The 25,326-nt window shown below is 39.8% G+C and overlaps 1 protein-coding gene and 1 pseudogene across 1 annotated transcript in view; both read left to right on the forward strand.

The window, feature by feature from the left end:
* RAB3C (RAB3C, member RAS oncogene family) overlaps nucleotides 1-25,326 on the forward strand; it is a 304,692-nt gene that overhangs the window by 53,528 nt on the left and 225,838 nt on the right. The gene's annotated exons all lie outside the window — the stretch shown is intronic.
* LOC114893379 lies at nucleotides 19,344-21,020 on the forward strand (annotated as a pseudogene).

Consider the following 25,326-nt stretch of genomic DNA (forward strand, 5'->3'; position numbering starts at 1 on the left):
CAAGAGCCTCTGCTTCTCAGAAGCCAGAGCAGCATCCTGGTCAGGGGCGCAGGCCCTGATGGCAAAGTGTCTGGATTCAAATCCTGAATCATGGCTTCCTAACCTCTCTCAGCCCCAGTTACTTCATCTGTAAAATGGGCACAATTAGGATATCTACTTCTCATAATGTGTTTATGAATAATAATAAATGTGTACATCACTTAACCTAGCACCTTGTAGACAGTAATACCCAATAAAGGTTAGTTCTTGTCACTATTTGTGGCTTGGACCCAGTAAAAACCTCAACATCTAATCTCAGAAAGTTGTGTGTTGTCATTTTGAGACTTTCCCCTGTTAATATAATATGACCAAGTGAGAGTGCCCCACTGCCACCACTGAGGAACATAACTCTCTGACCTCTTGAGAAATACTGGATGTTCTGTAAGATGCTAGGAGACCCACAAATTGTATGAACTCCAGGCCTCACAAAACCTGTGTTCACCCACATTTAGACTCCTTTCCAGGGCAGTGGGAAGAAACTTGAGCTCAGTAACAATGTATTGGAGGTTGCTGATCCTCACTGCAGACGGAAAAGTCATGTAAGATCAAGACTTGTAGTTGGACTAAAATAGAGATAGGAAAGGACAGCATTTATGCAAAAGAACAACACTTTTTGGTAAAAGTGCATTGTTGAATTGAATTCAGTTCAATTTGGGTGCTCACAGTAAGGGGGGCATTTGACGTAAGAATACTCTGTGAGGCGACAAGGAAATTTGTTGCCTCTGTGTCTATGAGTTGAATGGATGAGACATCTGAGCCATCTGTTTTGGAGACACAGCTCTGGAATACTGATGTGTGTGTAAAGGTGATCAACCCTTCTCTAGTTGCTCTGAGGACAAAGGAGGACGTGTGATACTAAAATGGCCAAATGACAAGCTTATGGTCAAATGCATAAGGAAGAATATCTTGTTTTGTCAAACATGGGATCTGCTATATGGGGTGCTTGCAGTCCATCCTTAACAGAAGCTTTCCAAATGAATACATCTTAATCTAGGTGCAGGGCTTCCCTGGTGGCGCAGTGGTTGAGAGTCCGCCTGCCGATGCAGGGGACACGGGTTCGTGCCCCGGTCCGGGAAGATCCCACATGCCGTGGAGCCTGCGCGTCCAGAGCCTGTGCTCCTGCCTCCAAGAAAATACGTTTTTTGTTAAGTTGTGTCATCTGGCATGCAGAATGATCTCTGTGTTGATAGGAACGGTTTCTAGAGAATTGGATATTTTCTAGCCAAGCACAGAATTGTCATCCTAGGAATCAAAATCAGACTAATTGCATCTGGACCTGGAATCCTCCATGTCTTGACTGGTGTTGTCAGGACCAGGGTTTGTACATCCTCAGGTTCTCTCTGACTTCCTCCCTGAGTCCCTGAGGCTGTACTTTAGAGCACACTGTACCTCTTGACTGATTGTCCCCTAGCTTTTGCTTTCTTTCCTGACACAGAAAGGAAAATGAAATAACCCTTCTGTTACAGTTTCAGAAGGCACATGGCCACATCATAGCTACCAGGGGACTCAGGGGCATGCAGGTCATTAGATGGTGGACAGCACATGGGGTTTGATAATGGAAACAGCAGGAAATCATAGGAAAGGACATGTGTTACATTTATGTTAACATGTATAATTCTGCTTATCTGATTTATAGTTGCTTTTGGGGAATGGATTAAAAATAAACATTGGAAGTCTCTGAGTTTATGGAAAAGCAAATGTAAGAAAAACAAAAAACAAGAAAAGATAGAGGACCACAGAGAATATAGCATTATGTTAATTATCTTTTAGACTTATTGCCCTGTAGCTCTCAAACCTGAAGACTTGGGACAGCTGAAATAATTACTTATTATTTGGGCTCCACCCCTACTTTGAGACCAATCCTTCTTGGATGAAGGGAATATATAAAATCCAAACGTACTTGTTCACCTGCTCAGTTTCAAATAGATCATCTACCTGGTCTTCCTGGGATCCTGATTTCCTAGAAACTGGAAATTTCTGGTTTCCTTTATCTTCCATTCCATTCTCTTGCAGGTGGCTTCTGCCTAGATCTCCTTCCTTAATATCACAGTCATTTTAGAAACTGCACGCCTGCCCCTGAATGCTAATGCTTGTATATTGCTTGGATTCTTGGCAGGTCAACTTTGAGTCCTATCTATGGACCCCGTCCTTGTGTGTTTGCCTCTTGATTAACCATCACTCTGCTTTTGCACTCTTGTTCCTTTCTTTACTTTTGCCTCACCTTATTGATCTGTCTGCACTCATGCTCTTGAGTTGTATGATTTGACTCCCCATGTCCCAATCCATTATTTGGACTCCATATTCAGCAAATGGTTCCTCCATCCTATTTTCAATTAAGATTGTTTTGTCAGCGGCCTCTAATGAGGCAAGATCAAACGAAGAGGGAAAAAATGTACCAGACCAGGATGACAAATCATTCACCCACAAGTGGTGAATCATAATCCTCCGAGTTGTCTCCTCCAAAGTTCCCAGGCTGTTGCCATGAGAAAAAAAAAAGGGCATATGAGAATTTCAACCTTCTTATTTTTGATTATGTCAACACGTAGTACACGCTTCTCTTAATTTTTTGCCTTTGTGTAACTTTTGTATATTTAATACACCACCTTAAAATGTTGGAAAAACTAATAAGGAGCATATGGAAATCAGAAATCTGATTAGGAAAGAAACTTTGGGTAGTACATTAGGTTATTTTTCTTGCCAGTTTTACAATTATTGGGTAGTACTCATGGAAGGGACTTGAGCACCAGGAGAAAGCATTATCATTTAATTTATTTTATTCAAAAAATAATGTTTCCATTTTTACTTTCTATTTGAGTGGATTTAAAAATTTTACTTCTAGTTCCCCACTCTTGATGTTTTCTTATATACAGAAGAGTAATATTTGGAAAACCAAGACATTTAATAATCTCTTAATAGTCTTTCTGACCTTTATGACTCAAGAAGGAAAACAAAACAAAACCAGTCTCAAACATCCAAGCTACGTTCTGTAATTCTGTACATGCTTTTCTGTCTCTTCATTTGTACTTCTCTCTTCCTCTTTCTTTTTTTCTCCTGCCGTCACTCTGTCTCTAAATGACTAGATAATTCATTATCCTTGTATATTCTGGTGCTAGAACTATAAAAAAAAAACTAGGCTCTTCTCTATCGCTGATGCCTCCAAATTCTTTCCGGAATTTTCCCATAAAAGGATTTAACTGAAGAAAAATGATGTAGATTTAGAGTGACTTTAAAATTCAGATATACTATATTCATATGTTCCTTTAGAAGATAAAAGTTTCTAAAAGAAAAAGAGGGAAGACAGAAAAAGTAGTTGAAGCTGCCTTCAAGTAGTTGAAGTTGACTAAGTTCAAGTCTTAGTCATAATTAATTTTAACACTGAAGTAGATTTTTGAAAAATAATTAGTTTTGACTAGTATTTTAAAAGTACGTATGGGGGCTTCCCTGGTGGCGCAGTGGTTGAGAGTCCACCTGCCGATGCAGGGGACACGGGTTCGTGCCCCAGTCCGGGAAGATCCCACATGCCACGGAGCGGCTGGGCCCGTGAGCCATGGCCCGCAGAGCCTGCACATCCGGAGCCTGTTCTCTGCAACGGGAGAAGCCACAACAGTGAGAGGCCCACGTACAGCAAAAAAAAAAAAAAAAAAGTACATATGGGCATTGCAGAAAATATGCAAATATAGAAAAGTAGAAAGGAAATCACTAGGAATGTTACTACCCAAAGATAGCTATTAATAGTTTTGTGTATAACTTTCCAATTGTTTTCTATATGTATAGTCCATATTTAAAAAGAAGATACATGCTATATCACCAACCGTGTTTTCTCTTCTATGTTATGAACCTTTTCTAAAATATTTAAATATACTTTGAAAGCCTGATTTTAAGTAGCAACATCAGAAAAATTTATTTAAACAATCTCTTATTGCTAGTTTTCTTTTTTCTCTGATTTTTCTTTTTGCCACAGTAAATGATGGGAATTTGCATTGATACCTCTTTACCTCTTTATGTGGGTGGGTAAATCGTATGAAATAGAATTTCTCGGTTTTTTAATTTAAAATTTTGTAAATTCTGTTATGCCAAGTTGACATAACAGAAATGCTCCAGTTCTACACTCCCAATAACAGGGCACAAGATGCCCATTTCACTGAACCTGTAATAGATAGCATGATCATTCTTTTCATTGCCAATTTTATATTTATTGTAATTTCACTCTCATCTCTTGGACTGTCTTTTTCAAATGTTTCTTTGCCATTTGCATTTTTTCTTACATAAGTTACTAACTTTTCAGCTATATATCTTTATTCTTATTGATTTGTGACACTTTTTTCCTGAACATAAACTTGTATTTCTTGCAAATAATTTTTTTCCCCCTAATTGTTTGCCTTTAGTTTTGTTTATGGCATATTTGGGGCATACCTTTCTTTTCCTCTCATTTTTACGGAGCCACATCTATCAATTATTTCCTTTAAAATGATTGTTTAAAAAAACAAGCCATACTAATGTCAAAACCATTATGAAATCATAAATATGTCCTTTTTCTTTGGAAATTATAATCCATTTTACAACTCAAGCAGATGTGTTAGGCCTTAAGTATAATGGAAACTTCAGCAAAGACTAAGAACCTGTGGAACAATAATGTCAGAATAGACTCAAAGTTTGGAACTGAATATAGCAGGAAACAGATGATGTATGTCACCTGGGGCATTAGATGTGTGCGCACCTTTAAAAGGAAGAATAGGAAACACAGTTAGAAGCTCTTCATGCAGTTGACATCATCATTCTAAAATGGTCTTTCCTTATTAAGTGGCTGTGAGTAGCAGATGCTCTTAGGCCCCCACCCATCTCCTTGGCCTGCTTCTGATTTTCAGCTGCAGCGAGCAAATCTGTGCATGCTCAGTGGTCTACCTCAAGCATATCACGCATGCCTTTCTGCTTTCTGCCCCAGGGCCTTCTAAAACAGCACAACTCACCAGGTCCATGCTTGCAAGCACAGCCAGTAAGTGCAGGGCTGTGAATCACCCCTAACCCCGTAATAGCCCTCAATTAATAGAGACCAGAGCCAGGGGATGGCTTTCATCTTTTTCTCCTCTCCTGTCTCATTCTCCCTATTACTTCACTCCTGTTTCCCAGCATCACCTCCCCAAAAAACTACCTGCTCTATGTTCTCAGTCTCTGCTTTTGGAGGAACCAAAATTCCAACAATGTCTTCTTCTTTTTTTTTTTTTTTGCGGTACGTGGGCCTCTCACTGTCGTGGCCTCTCCCGTTGCGGAGCACAGGCTCCGGACGCGCAGGCTCAGCGGCCATGGCTCACGAGCCCAGCTGCTCCGCGGCATGTGGGATCTTCCCGGACCAGGGCACGAACCCGTGTCCCCTGCATCGGCAGGCGGACTCTCAACCACTGCGCCACCAGGGAAGCCCAACAATGTCTTCTTAAACATAATATGTTAATTGCACTTGGATGAAATAAAATCCTCAAAGATCCTTTATAATTGTAAAGATGTTTCCTCTTCCTTCCCCAACAATGTTTGACCGTCAGGAATTCCAATCTCTGTGTCCCCAGGTTCTGTCAAATAATCGGTGATTTTTAAAGGTACTAGAGAATTTCATTGCATAAATGGAATCGACTGTACATATAGGTATAGTGTAAAAATCCCCTCATGCTATGCATTCTTTTTGCAAAGACACATTCTATTTCTAGTGTCTTTGTAAAGTGCGGTTGATTTCTCTCTCACCCCCTTTCCAGCTAACAATGAATCCAGAGGAGAGAAAGGAGGGAAGCTTCTCCTGATTCCTTTCCTGGAGTCAAGCTCTTACCTGGCTCTTGGAAAGAACTGAGCTTCCAGCTGCTGGCAGTAAATTTGTCTGCCTGCCCAGGAGCTATTTTGCACCAACCGACATCTCTGCCAGGAACATGAATATCGGGCGTCAGTGTGTGGACATCAGAACTTCCAAAGTAGGATAACTATCACCTCCCTCCCCTCCAATTCTATGCATTTAAAATAACCTCTAGGGAGAGTGAGGAAGGGAGGATTCAGGCTGACTATGAAATTACTCTACCACATTATTTCTATTTGGATAAACATTTATCCCACAAATGCCAGGAAGGTTGGCGATCACCACTGTGGAAAGAGCTCCATTAAAATTTATGAGCCAACCTACCGTGCGGAAGTAATTATAAATAATAATTACTATGCTGCTTAGTGCTCTTATTATTTGAAGCTGCCCTGCTTCAGGTGGTATATAAGATGCAGCTGAAATATATGACTAAAAATACTCTCATTAGCATGGCCTAAGAATTTCTGACGTGGAAGAACAGAATAAAATATCAGATGTCTTTCAGGGACGGTGTTGTCAGAGTAGGTGCCCTCTTCCCTAGGATGCTAGCTGCACTTATCGTTACAAAATGAGAACAGCAGTTCTTTTACTGTAAACTAGGAATCAGGTGCAATATTGTAATTTTACTAACTTTCCAATTGTGTAACAGGGAAGCTTCCAAAAAATAATTTTAGTTGAGTTACATTGTTCGTATTCTGCACTAAGGTTTTAAGAACAAGGAAATAAATCTTTTCATCAGATCTTTCCTTGGATTATGGTTTATCCCATCAGACCAGTCATCCTAGAGTCACGTGAGTGAATAAATTGCTTTTGCCACTTTTGATCTCTCCTGAAGGCTGGTTGTCAACACCTGTAATCAACTTCATATAAGAGAATCAAGCATGCTTTCTCAGATTTTTATCAGAGCAAGGTTAATTGTGTGAGCAGGACATGAGTTGACCCTTAAAGAGGCAGGGGGTGCTGCTGGAGCAACTGTGCTCAGTGGTCAATGGGACGGAGAGCTGGAGGGCTGCTTCCACACTGTCCTATCTATCAAACCTTGCCTTGTTCTCACTCTCTTATCTGAGAATGTATAAGAATGAGCCCTGCCAATTGTAGTGCAAGTAAGCCCAAGGGGAAAAAAAAGTCATTAAGAGAGACAGGAACCCATCTGGATATAAGAAGAGAAGAGATTATGGGATTGTGTCCTAACTGATCTCTACCTCAGTATCAGCATCTGTGATTCTCAGAACCCCAGGTAGACTAAACACACCAATAACCTCATCATACTTTATTCCAAACAATTTCAAAACAAGTCCCATACATTTATCTTATATGCAATCTCTATCTTAAAAATGTGTTGTTGGGCTTCCCTGGTGGCGCAGTGGTTGGGAGTCCGCCTGCCGATTCAGGGGACGCGGGTTCGTGCCCCGGTCCGGGAGGATCCCACATGCCGCGGAGCGGCTGGGCCCATGAGCCATGGCCGCTGAGCCTGCGCGTCCGGAGCCTGTGCTCCGCAACGGGAGAGGCCACAGCAGTGAGAGGCCCACGTACCGCAAAAAAAAAAAAAAAAAAAAAATTTGTTCATACTTCCAGATGTTAATTTTTACATCATTTGGAATTAGGACATGCTTTCCTATTTAAAAACGTTACAGAAATGGTTAGTTTCCTGGTAGAGCTAAAAACTGTATATAATTCCTAAGGTACCAAAAAAAAATGTAATTGTAATAAAGCGTTCTGAGAACTATGTCGAAGAAAGAACTTTAGACTTGACTGGATACAAAAAGATTAGAAACCTGTTTAGTTTTCGAGGAAATTATATTATTATATTGCCATAGAAACCAGGGCACTGGCAAAAATAAGCCTGTGACTTTTTGTTTTTTTTAACAACCCTTGATAGTCATAGAAAGTGGGTTGCAAAACCTGCATTTCCCAAGGAGGGCATCCTGTCCAATGCCAACATCAGATGAGGCCACGGAGGAACAAGGACAGAGGGTCCCAGGGTGTGGAGTCAGGGCCTGAAGTGAACAGTGAGGAAGGTGCTGCTTCCTGATGCCTGGCAGAAGACACACCTACTTATTAAAAATACTGGCTTTGAATTGGCATATATTTTCAACCTACATTCCTTTGACAAAAATCAGCTTAATGGCTACATGTAACTATGAGAGGCTAGGGAATAGAGACTAGCTGTGCATTTAGAAGGATGTCTCACTAAAGCAGATTTTAGTGAACTGTTGATAGACTGGGCCATACCTACGCTTCCCCCTCTCTGCTCATTTCCCTCCCGAGCTGACTGCCCTTGTTGCCTTCTCCCCTTCTCTGCCAGCCCTCTTAAAAGTCCCCTCTTCCTGGGTTGCAGTCACTCTTCACGTCCATTCAGTTTGGCTTCTGTCCCCACAGACAGGTGAAGTTGTTCACATAAGGCTGGAAATTATATCCTAAGTATTAAATACAAAGACCTATTTCCAGGCCTCATCCTCCCGATACTCAGCCACTGTTTCCTTGGATCTTCCTTGAGGTCTGTGGTGTCAGCCCCTCCTGATTCCCCTTTCAACTCTCTGACCACTTCTTCTAGTTCTCTTTATTAGTTGCTCCTCTCTGCTCTTCCCATAAATATTGGCACTTCCTAGATTTTTCCTTTGATCTTTTTCTTTTTCACCTCTACTCAGTCTTTCTAGATGATCCATTTGACCTATTTATATCTCCAAAATGTAAATATCTCCTTTTGACCTCTTTTGACCGTGCATGAGACTCACTAGACAATTCCATTCCTCAGACACTCAAGCTTAATAATCTAAAATGGAACTAAGTTTCCTTAAAAACTCTCTCCCTGATCCTTGAGGTTCTCAGATGTCATAATGATGACTAATGTTTAGTGAATATCTTCCACCTATCATGCATGCCAGCACTGGGTGAGGCATCTGACATGCATTTACATGATGAAGTCCACACAGCACGAGGTAAAGTCAATATCACTATTCCCATAAGAGACAGCTAAATTTCAGTGAAGTTAAGTAATTCCCTTCCAGTCACCCAGCTAGGTAGTGGCAGAGCTAGGATTTGAATATAGCTCATAGATCTCACACTGTTATCTATTAGGCTACTGTCTGACTCAATTTCTAGTAAAACGATTAATAAGATCTTTTTTTTAATCCTGTTTTTCTATACATATTACTTCATAAAGTTCAATAATTTGTGGGAAATAAACAGTATTGCTTTGTCAATTAAACACACTTTGATAGAGATGAAAATTGATGCTAATTGTTTCAATTTCATAATCTGAATCCAGTTAGCTCTATGACTTGGTAACATTGTGGTCAACTTAGCTTGGATTCCAGTTTCTATAAATAATTAAATAGAAGAACAATTCCTGAAGATATGTAGAAAGAGAAAAAAAAAGTTATTCTTTACTTGGGTTCTAAAAATAGCCATAAGTGTCACCGTAGCAGAATAGCTGAACATGCCTAAAAATAATCTGGCTAACTGTTATTGATCCATTGTGTCATTTATCCTAAATTCACCAAAAAGGATTATTTTCATATTGAACTAATATTGAGGGTCTTAAAGGACAATGATCTTTTAGCTGTTATGACTTTATCTGCTAACGTACTTGACCACCTTTCCCATACTTGAGAAATCTAAGGTTACGACATGACAGGCATCAGATTCTCAGTGGTATGTAATTGGTAATTAGCTATTCAGACCAGTTATTGGCAAATGTGCCACATTTTCATTTTGGAAATTTAGGCAAATTGCACTCCATTGAAAAGATATATTAAAATGTCTGATTTTGCATCCAGGTTGATACATGATTGAAAGTAATCATTTTCTACCTTTCGAGCCATCACTTGTGACCTTCTGAATTCCCTATTGTTAATTGCCTGTTTCTGAAATTGTGCCTTTGTGTAGCCACATCCAATTAATTGCAACACCACTCCTGAAAAGGTTTCCTGCTTCAATCTCCATAAAGTAGTTCATTAGCTTTGCAGGGATTTTACTTCAATACTATATTTAGTTTGTACTCCCTGGGATGCTGCAAACAGAAGAGTGAGTTCCCTAGGCGGGAAGCAGTGGGGTTAGAAGAACAATCAAGAAATAAATATCTGGCTTTAAAAATGGTCTGCGTTGTAAAGAGCAAAGCAATACCAGAATGCTAGTAAATCAACAGCACTGCTTTTCTAATGGGCTTTCTCTTACATGAATTATCTTGGGCGAGTCAGACTTCAGCTTTCTCTAATAGGAAAAATATACTGAGAGGCTCAGGGAGCAATATCTCGTTCTAATTGTTGTTGTAATGCTCAAAATTCTTTTGAGGCCTGGTATTGTACCCTAGGAGGTACAATGTGATTGGCAACTAGACTTAAAACTGCATTAAATGGGCAAGTAGAGTGAATGTGAGAAGTGCAGTTAACAGAAATCATAATTGTGAGAGCAGCAGCTAAGGTAGAGGGAGATTCAATGGGCCAGGTGTCCAGACAGATGGGATATCCTGGCTTGGACCTGCCATGTGCAGCCTTGGGTGAATTACTTCTACGCTCTGGGCCTCCATCTCATCTTCCATTGAACTAGGATCTAAAGCTAAGATTTCTCAGGTTTCTTTTGGTTCTATTATTCTATGATTTAGTATGGCTCAAGCCAAACAGTTCAGCATGTTTGGAATCAACCTTAGGTTGACATCCAAGGCATTCCATCAAGCAAATGGCATGGCTTAATGATAACAGAAATAGCTCACAGAAACATGTGTTAGGCTAGTATACTCCCAGTAACCCTATGAGTAGGCATTATTATTGCCCCCATTTTGTAAAGGGGAAACTGAGGTACAGAGGAATTATATTATGGGCACAAGGACATACAGCTCACAGCTGATAAATGGCAGAGCCAGGATACGAACCTAGGAAGCCTATATTTTCAATTACCACACTTCGGCAAACAAACCACCCGTGACGTATATTCCAGAAATTCTACAACATAAATAACATAAACAATAATTCTCTTTCCTGTCTGAGTTTCAGAAAAAATGAGAAAAAAAGGCAAAATAGTTAACGAATGGAGGAAATTTTAAAATCACCTTTATTAATTATAAGGCAGCTATTGGAGAGAGTGGCTTAGGTGTGAAAGCCCCAGAGTTAGACAGACTTATCCCCCAGCAGTGGAAGGTAATGGTCCACCTAGGCCTCTCCTTGAGGAACAGAGCAGAGAGTGAGCCTTCCGTAAGCAGATTTTTCATTTGTTTGCTTTTGTTTTCCCCAAACCCACTAATCACATAAGTCACTCTGGGCAGAGTTGAGTGAGGGAAAGAGAGAGGCCAGGAGCGTTCCTCTCACTGATCTTCCCCAGCTGAAAGGAAAAATGAGGAAGGGAAAAGAAATGTCTCTATCCTAACCATTTCTCCTGGTTCTTTGTTTATAATTTATTTCCTCATTTTCATGCTGTATCTGGTGTTAAAATTGTTTAAGATATTTGACCAGTATGAAGATAAATTGTTATAACCAGCACTAGCTGAGCTGCCTTCATTTTGAGCTTCTGTTCTCTGTGTCTTGTCACATTTGAAAATGGACCCAGGAAGATTGGGAAAGTTACACAGGAGCACACAGTGAAGAAAGCGTGATCCTTACACATCGTATTTACAGAGCACAAATGAAGGGCTGATTCGGCACTCTGTTGGTTAATAACCAAACTGAGTGGTTTGAGAATCAAGTAATATTAACAAGTAAGTGATTTATGATCAAAAGCAATTGTCGTTTGGGGAACATTATTTCCAAGAGAGTGTTAAAGGCAGAGGAGATATTAGGAAAGGAAAAAGAGACATGATTCGGAGGAAGCCTCTTGCATACGGCTACAAGGCCATCAGTAGACACATTAGAATCACTCGGGCTCAAGTGAGATGAAGCAGGTCTCCCTCTGCAAAGTTTATTAGGCTGCAGCGTGTCAACAAGTGCCACAGGCCGATTATAACGCCACGGAATACAAATTGAGAGATCACTGGATTCTAATTTTCTCTTGTAGCTCTCCTAAATGAATATGCAGAGCATACCTTTCCATAACCAATCATGTGTCTCGCTTCTAATATAGAAAATATGCTTCAGATGCATGAAATACAACTAACTGGAAATATGGAGGAAGAAACATAGCACCCATTACTCTCTGAGTGGAATAACTGGGGGAGTCCTAGGGTCCTTTTAAAGGCAGAAGAAAAATAAGGGCACAGCATTCTTCCATTCATCCATTCACCCACCCATTTATCTAGTCTACACACGTGTTATGCGTACCCACAATTTGCCATGTGCTATGTACAAAGAAGAAGACATAGATCTGTCTTCTTCAAGCAGACAAAAGGAAAAATGTAAGTCAGGGTTATTAGTGTGATTTGTGACAGATTAGAAGTAACCAAGCAGTGGGTATCATGGGAGCAGAGAAAATGAGAATCTCAGTTTATGGGAGGAGTGCAGCATGTTTTCTGGAATAAGAAGTGGTAATTTCTCTGAGTCCTGAAATCAAGGAGGAGTTAATTAGGGAGCAAGGGGGTTGGGAAGGAGGGCACTCACTCGGGGGAGAGGGAACAGAATGAGGCCAAGGTGGGTCTGGGGCCTCAGGTAGAAGATGTTGTGGACAACACTGGTCGGGCAGGGCCTGAAGTGAGGATCTAAGTCTTCTCTACTCCAGGAGAGGAGAGTGATTCCAGAAAGGAACTTCATATACCTTCACTTTGCCGGTTGTGATTTGGGCGGGTCAGGATCTGGTGTCTGGAGCCTAAGGGACATTCTACCAGCATAGAATCAATCTCATGAGGAATCTTTGAATAGGTTTTATGAGAAAGATTAGGCCTGATGACTTTTCCCTTGGTGGTAGGCTTGATTACTTTGGGGCTGTTTTCTTTGAGTTATGGGTAGCCTCTGGGGTGCCACCCATGCCCATCCACAGGTGGAGTTGGGACCCCCTCTGTTCTCCTCACACTGTCTCTCACTGCACTTATCGTGTTATTGCTGTCACTGACACTTAGAAACAGCTTCCGTCTCCATTTCTTGAAGGTCAGTGGGCAATGTGTTTATTCAATACCTTTGCATCCTTAACACTTGGCAGAGCCTGACACATATTAGCTGTCCATAAAGGTTCTCTAAAAGAATGAACCTATGAGTATATGATTTGGCTCTTCTGATGAGCTTTAAGGAAACCTGTTATACATGAGATTTCCTAGGAAAAACCCTGTCAATGGGGCAAGCTTCAGACCAGTCACCCATCCAGCAAAGCAGAGGTGATGTTCTCTCAAGGGTGACTGGCGGGCTTCCAGGCCTGCTGTGGCCTCCTAGGAAAGAGAAGACTTTTCACTGGTGGACACCAAGCTTGTTCCGCTGGGTGGGAGCTCTGTAAGTGGAGAGCAGAGCGCACAGTGGAAAGAGAAGGTGGCAAACTCGATATTGCCTGCTTCTCAGTTTTGCTTCCAGCCTTCCAAGGTTGCCCCCCACCTCCACTCATTGGGGCAGGGAAAGCCAGCCCCATGCCTCACTAGCCTGGTTTTACTTTGTTCATTAAATCATGAGCCCAGTGATCACTCACAGCTGACACATCCAATTAGGAGCCACACAAGTAATTTTCCCCAAGCTGCCCCTTGGCACCTTCTGCTGTATCGTATCAAAGTGTGACGAGACACTTACGGAGAATGATGATCACACTCTGTATTACTCACCTCCTATTGCAGGCTGTGATTATTGGTGATCTAGACCCACCCAGAAGTATCCAGATATAAAGGAGGAGCATGCTATACTCAATTCAGTGTTCCTCTTTAGAAGGTGCATCTCAAGTCAAACTGAGATCCTCTATTTTGAAGAGCTATTGGATAAGGCACTGAAGACAACTAAAAGAAAAGTCAGTACTCGGGATTAGAAAAATCCCTACAACCAGCTTTTTAGCTGATAAAATACTTCAGCTCTTTTCTGATGAACAGAATAATAACTTCCTTACCCCCAAACTTTGAGTTAATACTTTAGCTGATGGTTTATGTCTCTCAAGAGTATCCAAGAGCCGATGGAATTGTGTTGAGTCCAGGAGAAATAAGTACTATAGGATTTTTTTAATGACACACTGAATTTAAAGATAATCCCAACCCTCAGGTTTAATGATGCACACATGTCCCTGAGTTGACTAAATAGGTCTGGAGATTGAAGGTCGCCACATTCCTTTGATATTGAGTGCAATATAGCACTTTGATACCGCCTCGTGCTCTCTTTACAGTCATTGTGTGAGGTGAAATTAATGTTATCTAAGTTTTGCAGATGAAAAACGACTGAGAGTCAAAAATAGTAGGTGCCGGGCTTCCCTGGTGGTGCGGTGGTTGAGAGTCCGCCTGCCGATGCAGGGGACACGGGTTCGTGCCCCGGTCCGGGAAGATCCCACATGCCGCGGAACAGCTGGGCCCGTGAGCCATGGCTGCTGAGCCTGCGCATCTGGAGCCTGTGCTCCACAACGGGAGAGGCCACAACAGTGAGAGGCCCACGTACCACAAAAAAAAAAAAAAAAAATAGTAGGTGCCACAGTAAGGGAAAATACTACTACTCTTCAATTATGAAAGTCAGAGTTTTCATCTAAGTTTTGATATAAAATAGTTCTCTGGGTATAAGCTGATCGCTCCTTCTCAGGGCCACACAGCTCTCTCCCTGGAAACTGAGAAGCCAAAACTCTAAAGTCACCAAAGTCCTTCAAAGAAATAAGGACTAGAGAATTCTATATCATAAGGTTAATTAGCAGAAGACCCCAGGTTGGTCTCCATAATTGCCTTCTAATTTACTTTTCCTCAGAACATTGCTTTTCTAGTAGCAGTGACTTCATTCATTCATTCAAAAAGCACTCACTGGATGAGCCCCATAGGCCCCCCCTTGGATACAGAGTTGAATGAGATTTTGCTCTGAGCATCTCCCCTTAGAGAAATCAGTTTACTGTGTGATTGTGTGGGGTTTGGGTTTACAAAACAGGCTTTTCAATGTAATATGGGAACCCCTATAGTTTTTTGTAAAAGAAGGAGAACTCATGCTCCAAAATGTAAGGAAAACAGAAAACAAACAATAAAACCTCTCATTTCTTGGAAAGATGAAACCATAAGATCCAGATACTTTTCATATATATTTATTTATTTATTTTTATTGAAGTATAGTTGGTTTACAATGTCATGTTAGGTTCACACGTACAGCACAGTGATTCAGTTATATAACTATATATATATATATTCTTTTTCAGATTCTTTTCTCTTATAGGTTATTACAAAATATTGAGTATAATTCCTTGTGCTGTACAGTAGGACCTTGTTGGTTATCTATTTTATATATAGGAGTGTGTATGTGTTAATCCCAAACTCCTAATTTATCCCTCCCCTGCTTCCTCTTTGGTAACCATAGAAATTTATGGTTTTTTAATTGTGACCTAAATGTCTCTGTAGAATGTTCTACATTCTCTCAAAGGAGACAAGTAAACTAAGAAATTTGCTCATATTTATCAGTGCGAAGTGGATGCATTAAAATGCTAAAGTATTTTTATTCCGTGCTTTGTTCAGGGTTAGCTAATTGCTATAAAAATCCTAAAAACTGAGTAGGCTTATACAACAAAATTTAATTTCTCAGTCATGCTGAGTCCAGTTCTGGTTTTCCTGTTGAAAGTTCTCCTGAGAAAGGCCTCCTTCAAGTAGTAACTCAAGGATCCGGGGCTTCCATCCTATGGCTCCATCATCCTGTGGCTTCAAGATTTCCCTGTCATCATTGGGAAAATAATCTTACTCCCAGTGCTTAGTTACCTCAGCTGTGAACCAAACAGAACTTTCCTTCATATTCCTCTGTCAAGAATTAGTCATACGGTCCCTGCTTGCTGAAAGGGGAGCCCAGAAATCTTCTGGCTAGGCAGCCACTTTCTAACATATATTTTAGTTATTCAGCCATGTTTCTCCAGTAAATACATAGCTCCCGTCTCAAGTTCCCCAAGTGCCCCACCACTAGCTGGTCCACTGGGGGCCCCTGAACAGTCCAGCAACTAAAGGGTTAATACCCAAAAGGAGCTGGACTCCAGAATACTCTTCCACTGCTCTCCCTGGCATCTCTTCTGATTGGTGGTGCTCGTTCTGTACTGGTTAGATATTTTGCAGATCACACCTGCAATTCAGGTATCTTTCCAAGCTCCATTTTCCGAACTCTCTGGCTCTAACTTGCTTGTTGTGGTCACTGACGTCCAATTCCAGATTTCATCCTCCCTTTGGGAGCTCCTTTGGACTTGATGACTGGTACCTTCCCAGAATTCTCCATCTTCCCTTCCACCCTGACTTAACAGCCATAGTCCATCCCCACCTTATTCATGCCATTCCCCTCCTGAGTGTCCTAACCACCTAAGTGGGGAGTCTGACATTCCAAGGCACACAGAGTCTTCATAATTCCCTGGGCTTTCTGGACTCATCACTGTCACTCTCCCCCACGCCTGACACAGGCTCCTGGCCTCTCCTTCCTTACTGTCTCTCTCTTAGCCTCCCTTCAACGAAGAGGTATTTCCATCCCCTCCTCATCAGAATCTGCCTGGCCAATATTACTTTTTCAGGGAACTCGGAACCCTATTAGCCAAAGTAATGAACACATCTCTGCTAAAATGTCTTAATGGTCTGCCCATCTTAGACAGTGCATTTGTCTGACAGCTGGAGACAGGTGAAGATAAAACCTTAGCTCGAAAAGCAGCACACTCTTGTTCTTTCAAGCACTACAATGGCATCAAACTACACCCTTCTTCCCCTGTCTCTGACAGGCCCTGATTTCTTTCCTGCCTTCCCGATTGCCTGCCTTTCTGTTTATAATTTACAATTTATATGCAAAGAATTTTCAGCATCTGACCATTACAAACTGAAAAAAATTGTGTAATCTCATTCTTGGAACCCTAATTACATGCATTTAAAACCTCAACACATGTAGCCAGCGACATTTTAAATGAACAGGTATAAAATAGTGGCTTTGCACTGGTTCACATTTTCTTAAATGTGACATGATTTCTAACTCTGATCTCCATTCAAATTTAAGGTGCAAGATTCATCTCGTACTAGTGATTTAGAAAAAGGATGATTCTTGCTAAATTCTTAGTAATATCAGGTAAGAGAGCAAAGATCAGAGTCTAGGAAGAAAGAGAGGAAGCAAAACAGGGAAATATGGTGGGAGTACAAGAGAGAGGGTGTGGAGGAGGGAAGGCTGGTACAGTTAGACAGCAGAGGAGCAAACAGTAAAAGTTAAGAAAACCAAATGTAAAACTCTGGGTTTTGAATGAAGAATGAGGAATAATAAAGAATGGATTTAGCAAGAAATATAGTAACTCCAGTTGAGTCAGGAGAAACCCTGGGAGTTTTAGATACATGTGATAATTGGCATATGTGTGCTAAACAGGATCAACTCTGCATTCACATATAATGAAATCTTTCATACCTCAGTTTAATCAGCTTCCATAATTATGGTTATAAATTATAACTAGAGATGCTACTGCTGGAAGAAGAAATATGGCCATATTTGTTAAGCTACCATTTATTATCATCTGTGAATTTCTTGTAGCTGTGTTTTTGTAGATGGTTTTAGGACCGGCGTTAACGACTGTGATTCCCCTATGAATTATTGAGAATGGCTAGGAAATCCTTGGCATCCACTTTGAAAATCACTTCCACATTATTCTTGTACCTTCCATTCTGGAAAAGACTAATCTCCAAGACAAAGAAAAAAAGGAAAACTCAGAACTGAAATAGAGAACAGCTTTGAATGTTTGGATTAAGCAGGATTACTCATGATCCAGAGGGATCACTTTTTTGGAGCCTAAATTAAATTGGGCATTTGGTTCCACAGGAGCTGGGTAATGTCTTTACTTTGTAGTTTGAATCAAATTCAGTCTATAATATGTCACTGATATGGGGATGTTAAACTTAGGCAAATCAGACCTTCCTTAAAACCAGATTGTTTCCTGTCACCGTGTAATCTGCTGGATCAGCCACAGTAGCAGTGACCGCAAAGCTCTGATATAAACTATGTCACATCATAGAGTTTTGAGATGCAAATGTTGGTCTTTACTAGCTCTGGTCTCGTACCATTGACCACTTTCTTAATTATGACTGACACTGACTGTTTTTCTAGATTCCTGTTTATTTTGCATGTTTTCTGTCACCATTCAATAAGTCAATAAATGAGGCTGTCAGTAATTCTTTAGATCAGTTATCTTCAAAGTGACAGGGGTGATGGGAGATGGTAGAGGTAGCATTCACTCCAGAGGGTGTACAAGATAATACATTAGCAGTAAATATTGGAAAATGTATTTATGGCTTTAAAATTTAATTTATGTATGTGTTTCCATATACATAATACATTGGTACAATAGTACAGTATATACTATGTTATACATGTTATTATATGTGTTTGTATGTGTGTAAAAACAAAACTATACACAGTGAAGAATTTTGATTTTAATCCCAGGGCCTTTAATTAATTATTCATGCACTCCATAAACAACTTTTAGTCTGTATTTTGTGCCCTGCACTATGCTAGGCACTGAGGATACAATTGTAAACAAAATAAATACAAGTCCTCCATTCAAAGCTTACAGTCTACTTGGAATAGTAATTCTCAGGGTGATGAATATAAGCTTATAACAGAGGAGCTTGGCTTAGTCTAGGGGTGGGAGTTATCAAGAAAGCCTCCTGACTTCTTATTCTTTTATAGTTTTCCTTGGAAATTGGAATATATTTTATAATATCCTCTCATGAATTGTCCCATAAAGTATAGTTTCCACCATCAGTTTATATTCCCTAAAAAATGGGAAAGTGAATTTTTTTGTCATAAAACTTAATTTTATATGTTTTCTTTTCTCCATCGCCTACTGTAGAAGTGAAATTGTTATTATATGAGCTGCTGAGCTGGAAGAAGTATCATATCTAAGGTTAAGCATGGCCCAGAGGTATAGCCATTCCACTGGGAAATAACAGGAGAGATGCAGTTAATGATACATTGTGACTTGCATTTCCAAACCTCTGGTACTGGTATGTGCACACAGGCGTACACACCCCTGCAGAGCTATATATGGAATAGTTAGGGGATTTTTTCCTTGATAAAGAAGAAAAACAAAGAGAAAGGATGAGACAAGTTTGCTGAAATTTATATGAACTTTTGAGTATTAAACATCTAAGTTTGATTAAAAAATAATTAGGGATTCCCTGGTGACACAGTGGTTGAGAGTCCACCTGCTGATGCAGGGGATGCGGGTTCGTGCCCCGGTCCAGGAAGATCCCACATACCGCGGAGTGGCTGGGCCCGTAAACCATGGCCACTGAGCCTACACGTCCAGAGCCTGTGCTCTGCAACGGGAGAGGCCACAACAGTGAAAGGCCCGCATACTGCAAAAAAAAAGAAAAAAAAATTAAAATTTTAAATGAAAACAACTTTTAATAAAATACATGTCCTTCAAAAATCAGGTAACGTTTTAGTTTAAAATTCTAATCGGTCCGACGATGAGGCTGGGGACGGGAGCTGAGCATGGAGGCCTTATGATGGGGCACCCTGGCATGCATTATGCCCCAGTGGGAATGCATCCTATGGGTCAGAGAGTGAATATGCCTCCTGTACCTCATGGAATGATGCCCCAAATGATGCACCCAATGGGAGGACCACCAATGGGACAAATGCCTGGAATGATGTCTTCAGTAATGCTTGGAATGATGATGTCTCATATGTGTCAGGCTTCCATGCAGCCTGCCTTTACTGCCAGGAGTAAATAACATGCATGTAGCAGCAGGTACAACACCTGGTGCAAAATCAACGTGGACTGAACATAAATCACCTGATGGAAGGACCTACTATTGCAATACTGAAACAAAACAATCTATTGGGGAGAAACCAGATGATCTTAAAAGTCCTGCTGAGCAACTTTCATCTAAATGCCCTGGAAGCAGTACAAATCTGACTCTGGAAAGCCTTCCTATCACAATTCTCAAACAAAAGAATCCCACTGGGCCAAACCTAAAGAACTTGAAGATCTTGAAGGATCCGAGAATACCATTGTTGCTGAAGTCTTATTACAAAATCTAGCCTGCCCACAATGATCAAAGCTGAAGAAAGCGGTAAACAAGAAGAGTGCGCCATAACATCAACAGCCCCAGTTCTTACAACAGAAATTCCAACCACAGTGAGCACCATGGCTGCCGCCGCTGCAGCCAATGCCAGTGCTTCCACCTCTGCCTCCAGTACTGTCGGTGGAACTGTTCCAGCTGTTCCTGAGCCTGGGGTTACTTCGATTGTTGCTACTGTTGTAGATAATGAAAATACAGTAACAGTTTTGACTGAAGAACAAGCACAACTTACTAGTACCCCTGCTGTTCAGGATCAAAGTGCTAAAGTGTTTAGTAATACGGGAGAAGAAACATCTAAGCAGGAAACTGTAGCTGATTTTACTCTGAAAAAGGAGGAGGAAGAAAGCCAACCGGCAAAAAAACACATATACTTGGAATACAAAGGAGGAGGCAAAGCAAGCATTTAAAGAATTATTGAAAGAAAAGCGGGTACCATCTAATGCTTCATGGGAGCAAGCTACGAAAATGATCGTTAATGATCCACGATACGTGCTTTAGCAAAGCTGAGTGAACAAAAAGCAGGCCTTTGATGCTTATAAAGTCCAGACAGAGAAAGAAGAAAAAGAAGAAGCAAGCTCCAAATACAAAGAGGCTAAGGAATCCTTCCAGCATTTTCTTGAAAATCATGAGAAAATGACTTCCACAACTAGATACAAAAAAGCAGAGCAAACGTTTGGAGAGACGGAAGTCTGGGATGCAATATCAGAACGTGGTCATCTTGAAATCTCTGAAGGTGTTTTATTCTTTCTTTCAAAAAAAGAAAAGGAGCAAGCAAAGCAGTTGCAAAAGAGAAATTGGGAAGCCTTCAAAAACATACTTGACAACATGGCTAACGTGACATACTCTACTACTTGGTCTGAAGCCCAGCAGTATCTGATGGATAATCCAACTTTTGCAGAAGATAAAGAATTACAGAACATAGATAAAGAAGATGCGTTAATTTGCTTTGAAGAACACATTCGGGCTTTAGAAAAGGAAGAAGAAGAAGAAAAATAGAAGAGTTTGCTTCGGGAAAGGAGACGACAGCGTAAAAATAGAGAATCTTTTCAGATATTTTTAGATGAATTGCATGAACATGGACAACTGCATGCTATGTCATCTTGGATGGAATTGTATCCAATAATTAGTTCTGACATTAGATTCACTAATATGCTTGGTCAGCCAGGATCAACTGCACTTGACCTTTTCAAGTTTTATGTTGAGGATCTTAAAGCATGTTATCATGATGAGAAGAAGACAATAAAAGACATTCTAAAGAATAAAGGATTTGTAGTTGAAGTAAATACTACTTTTGAAGACTTTGTGGCAATAATCAGTTTGACTAAAAGATCAACGACATTAGATGCAGGAAGTATTAAGCTGGCTTTCAATAGTTTACTAGAAAAGGCAGAAGCCCATGAACATGAAAGAGAAAAAGAGGAGGCTTGGAAGATGAAACGAAAAGAATCTGCATTTAAGAGTATGTTGAAATAAGCCACTCCTCCACTGGAATTGGATGCTCTCTGGGAAGATCATGAATGTCAACATCATCATTCAAAGAATAAGTAACATTCTAAGAAATCTGAAAAACATCACAGGAAACACTCCCGCTCTCGATCAGGGTCGGATTCACATTATAACGACAGCCATTCAAAGAAAAAAAGATAGCAATCAGAGTCTAACATTCTTCTAGTGCTGAATCTGAGAGAAGTTATAAGAAATCAAAAAAACATAAGAAGAAAAGCAAGAAGAGAAGACATAAATCTGACTCTCCAGAGTCAGATGCTGAACAGGAGAAGGATAAAAAAGAAAAAGACTGGGAAAGCGAAAAAGACAGAACTAGACAAAGATCAGAATCAAGACACAAATCACCTAAGAAAAATACTGCAAAGGATTCTGGTAATTGGGATACTTCTGGCAGTGAACTGAGTGGAGGGGAATTGGAAAAGCACAGAAGCACCCTTTTGGAGCAACTGGATGATGATAATAAATTATACCAAATATGTTTACAGTATGATTTAAAGTCTAATTCAGACCAGGGATTCTATTTTAAGTCAATTGAAATAACACTGGGTTTTAATTATATCACAGAAATAAAAGTACATTTACGTATTGTTATTGTGGACTTTATAAAAGCAAAGGAAATTAAAAATAACTTTTGATTCTGTATCAAGAATCATATTTTCATACAGTCATAACTGTCTGTGACCCTTTCATAGGGCAGTGCAGAATGGATTAAAGGTGGCAATTTAAGGGGCTTCCCTGGTGGTGCAGTGGTTGAGAGTCCGCCTGCCGATGCAGGAGACGTGGGTTTGTGCCCCGGTCTGGGAGGATCCCACATGCCGCAGAGCGGCTGGGCACGTGAGCCATGGCCGCTGAGCCTGCGCGTCCAGAGCCTGTGCTCCGCAGCGGGAGAGGCCACAGCAGTGAGAGGCCCGCGTACCGCAAAGAAAAAAAAAAAAAAAGAAAGGTGGCAATTTACTGATAACTGCAGGTATCTCTACTTTGTTCTAAAGTCTAAATCATGAGGTGATTTGATTTACTTTATACAAGTTGGATTTTGAAGATATAATGAAAGGTTTTTGATATCTAGTAGTACAAGAAAAGCACCAGCAACGGATAAAACTGCTTTTTTGTGCACTATCCAGCTGGTTAAAGCCAATATGATCTTTTACGGTGAACTCAGAAATAGGTGCTCTTAATGGAAACCTGGTAGACCCTTAACTATAGTGGTGCTATTGAGCACTACTATAATAAAGCCACAATTATTTTCTATATCTTCTTCTTGGATTGATCCCTTTATCATTATGTAGTGTCCTTCTTTGTCTCTTGTAATAGTCTTTGTTTTAAAATCTATTTTGTCTGATATGAGAATTGCTACTCCAGCTTTCTTTTGATTTCCATTTGCATGGAATATCTTTTTCCATCCCCTCACTTTCAGTCTGTATGTGTCCCTAGGTCTGAAGTGGGTCTCTTGTAGACAGCATATATACGGGTCTTGCTTTTGTATCCATTCAGCCAGTCTATGTCTTTTGTTTGGAGCATTTAATCCATTTACATTTAAGGTAATTATCGATATGTATATTCCTATTACCATTTTCTCAATTGTTTTGGGTTTGTTATTGTAGGTCTTTTCCTTCTCTTATGTTTCCTTGCTAGAGAAGTTCCTTTAGCATTTGTTGTAAAGCTGGTTTGGTGCTGCTGAATTCTCTTAGCTTTTGCTTGTCTGTAAAGGTTTTAATTTCTCCGTCAAATCTGAATGAGATCCTTGCTGGGTAGAGTAATCTTGGTTGTAGGTTTTTCCCTTTCATCACTTTAAATATGTCCTGCCACTCCCTCCTGGCTTGCAGAGTTTCTGCTGAAAGATTAGCTGTTAACTTTACGGGGATTCCCTTGTATGTTATTTGTTGTTTTTCCCTTGCTGCTTTTAATATTTTTTCTTTGTATTTAATTTTTGATAGTTTGATTAATATGTGTCTTCACATATTTCTCTAAATGCATTTTAAAAAGGCTATTGTGAGGGCATTATTTTGAGGTGATGTTTAAAAAGTTAACATCAAATTAAATTGTAAATTAGCTTAAATATATTGCCTTAAGGACCTAATAAAGAATGTGCCACCAAACCTTAAGTGATGGTTGCAATATCCTTGTCTAAAACAAATCCATGTTGACTTAAACGATTTTTTTTTTTTTTTTTGCGGTACACACGCCTCTCACTGTTGTGGCCTCTCCCGTTGCGGAGCACAGGCTCCGGACGCACAGGCTCAGCGGCCATGGCTCACGGGCCCAGCCTCTCTGCGGCATGTGGGATCCTCCCGGACCAGGGCACGAACCCGTGTCCCCTGCATTGGCAGGCGGACTCTCAACCACTGCGCCACCAGGGAAACCCCTTAAATGATTTTTTTAACAGTTGTCTTTTTTCTTTTTTTTTTCTTTTACAATCTGATCTTTCTCTTGCTTTTTTTCATTGAGGAAGTCTTACCTTCCCTACTCACTGAGAAGTACTGACTTCGTGGTACACATTCTAAAGCATTTCTGATGTGAATATTTTTGTACATTTTTATCAATTATTAAATCTCTTCTAGTGAAAAAAATGCTCTAATAAAAGGGTTATTAAGCATTGTCCTATGCCTAAAATATGGTTCCTTATATTTCTTTATATCAGTCAAAAACAGATAAATTGAGTCATAAATATCTTAAATGATTATTTTATTTGCATGGTAAACCAGAGGATGAATTGAGAATGAAATATAATAAATAATGAATAAATAATGAACTTTTTTTAAACACCAGTTCACATAGTTTCTCTCTTACGTGTATGTGAATTATATCCTGTTTTAAAAAATATGGAGTAGACCAAATGGCAAAATAGCTAGTGCGAAGCAGGCACACAGCACAGGAGATCAGCTCGGTGCTTTGCAACCACCTAGAGGGGTGGGATAGGGAGTGTGGGAGGGAGACGCAAGAGGGGGGAGATATGGGGTATATGTATATGTATAGCTGTTTCACTTTGTCATAAAGCAGGAAATAACACACCACTGTAAAGCAATTATACTCCAATAAAAATTGTTTAAAAAATATATGGAGTAGTAGTTTTTGTTTATTTTCCTTTTGCAGTATTCTCTTGGCTTTTTCCTGTGTTTATTATTCCATACAAATTTAATTTTGCTTAAAATAGCTTTATTATTTTTATAATTATTATAAATGTTTATTATAAACAGTTGAAACAATGCAAATATAGTCAAATAATATAAAAATTATCAAAAATCTTATCCTATGCCTATGAGAATATAATAATTATTATTTTGTAGCATATTCTTCTAGACCTTTCTTTATACATTTATAGATGTGTAGAAGTAGGAAAACAGTCTTATATAAATGGCATCATGTTACAGATTACTCTTTAATCTGCCATCGTACTCATTAATATTTCATATGTATAAAACCTATTTCATATATAAAAGGATTTTAATTTTTTGTCATGTATTGCTATTTTTTCCAATATCTCTTTATTATTTAATTTTCCACAAATAATTAATATGTTTAGAAAGTACTAAACTTCTGTGTTTTCTTTTGGTAATTTTATCTTTGCTTTTTACATTTAAATCTTTGATTCATATAAAAGCTATTCTGGGAAAGGATAGAGGGATCCAGGTTTTTTTTTTCAAAGATACTAGCTTGTCCAAGTCCATTGATTCAATAATCATTTCTCCCCTATTGTTTTGGAATGCCATCTTTGCTTTTCCATTGTATATTTGACTAGATTTCTATACAAAGCTTCCATTGATCTGTTTAATCCTGTCCCAGTACATTGGTTTTAATTACTCCGGCTTTATAATACGTTTTTAAATCTGGAAGGATACTTTCTTGCTCTATACTCTTTATT

This window comes from Monodon monoceros, unplaced genomic scaffold (genome assembly GCF_005190385.1).
Source record: "Monodon monoceros isolate NGI ecotype Baffin Bay Population unplaced genomic scaffold, NGI_Narwhal_1 Super_Scaffold_12, whole genome shotgun sequence".
NCBI lineage: Eukaryota > Metazoa > Chordata > Mammalia > Artiodactyla > Monodontidae > Monodon > Monodon monoceros.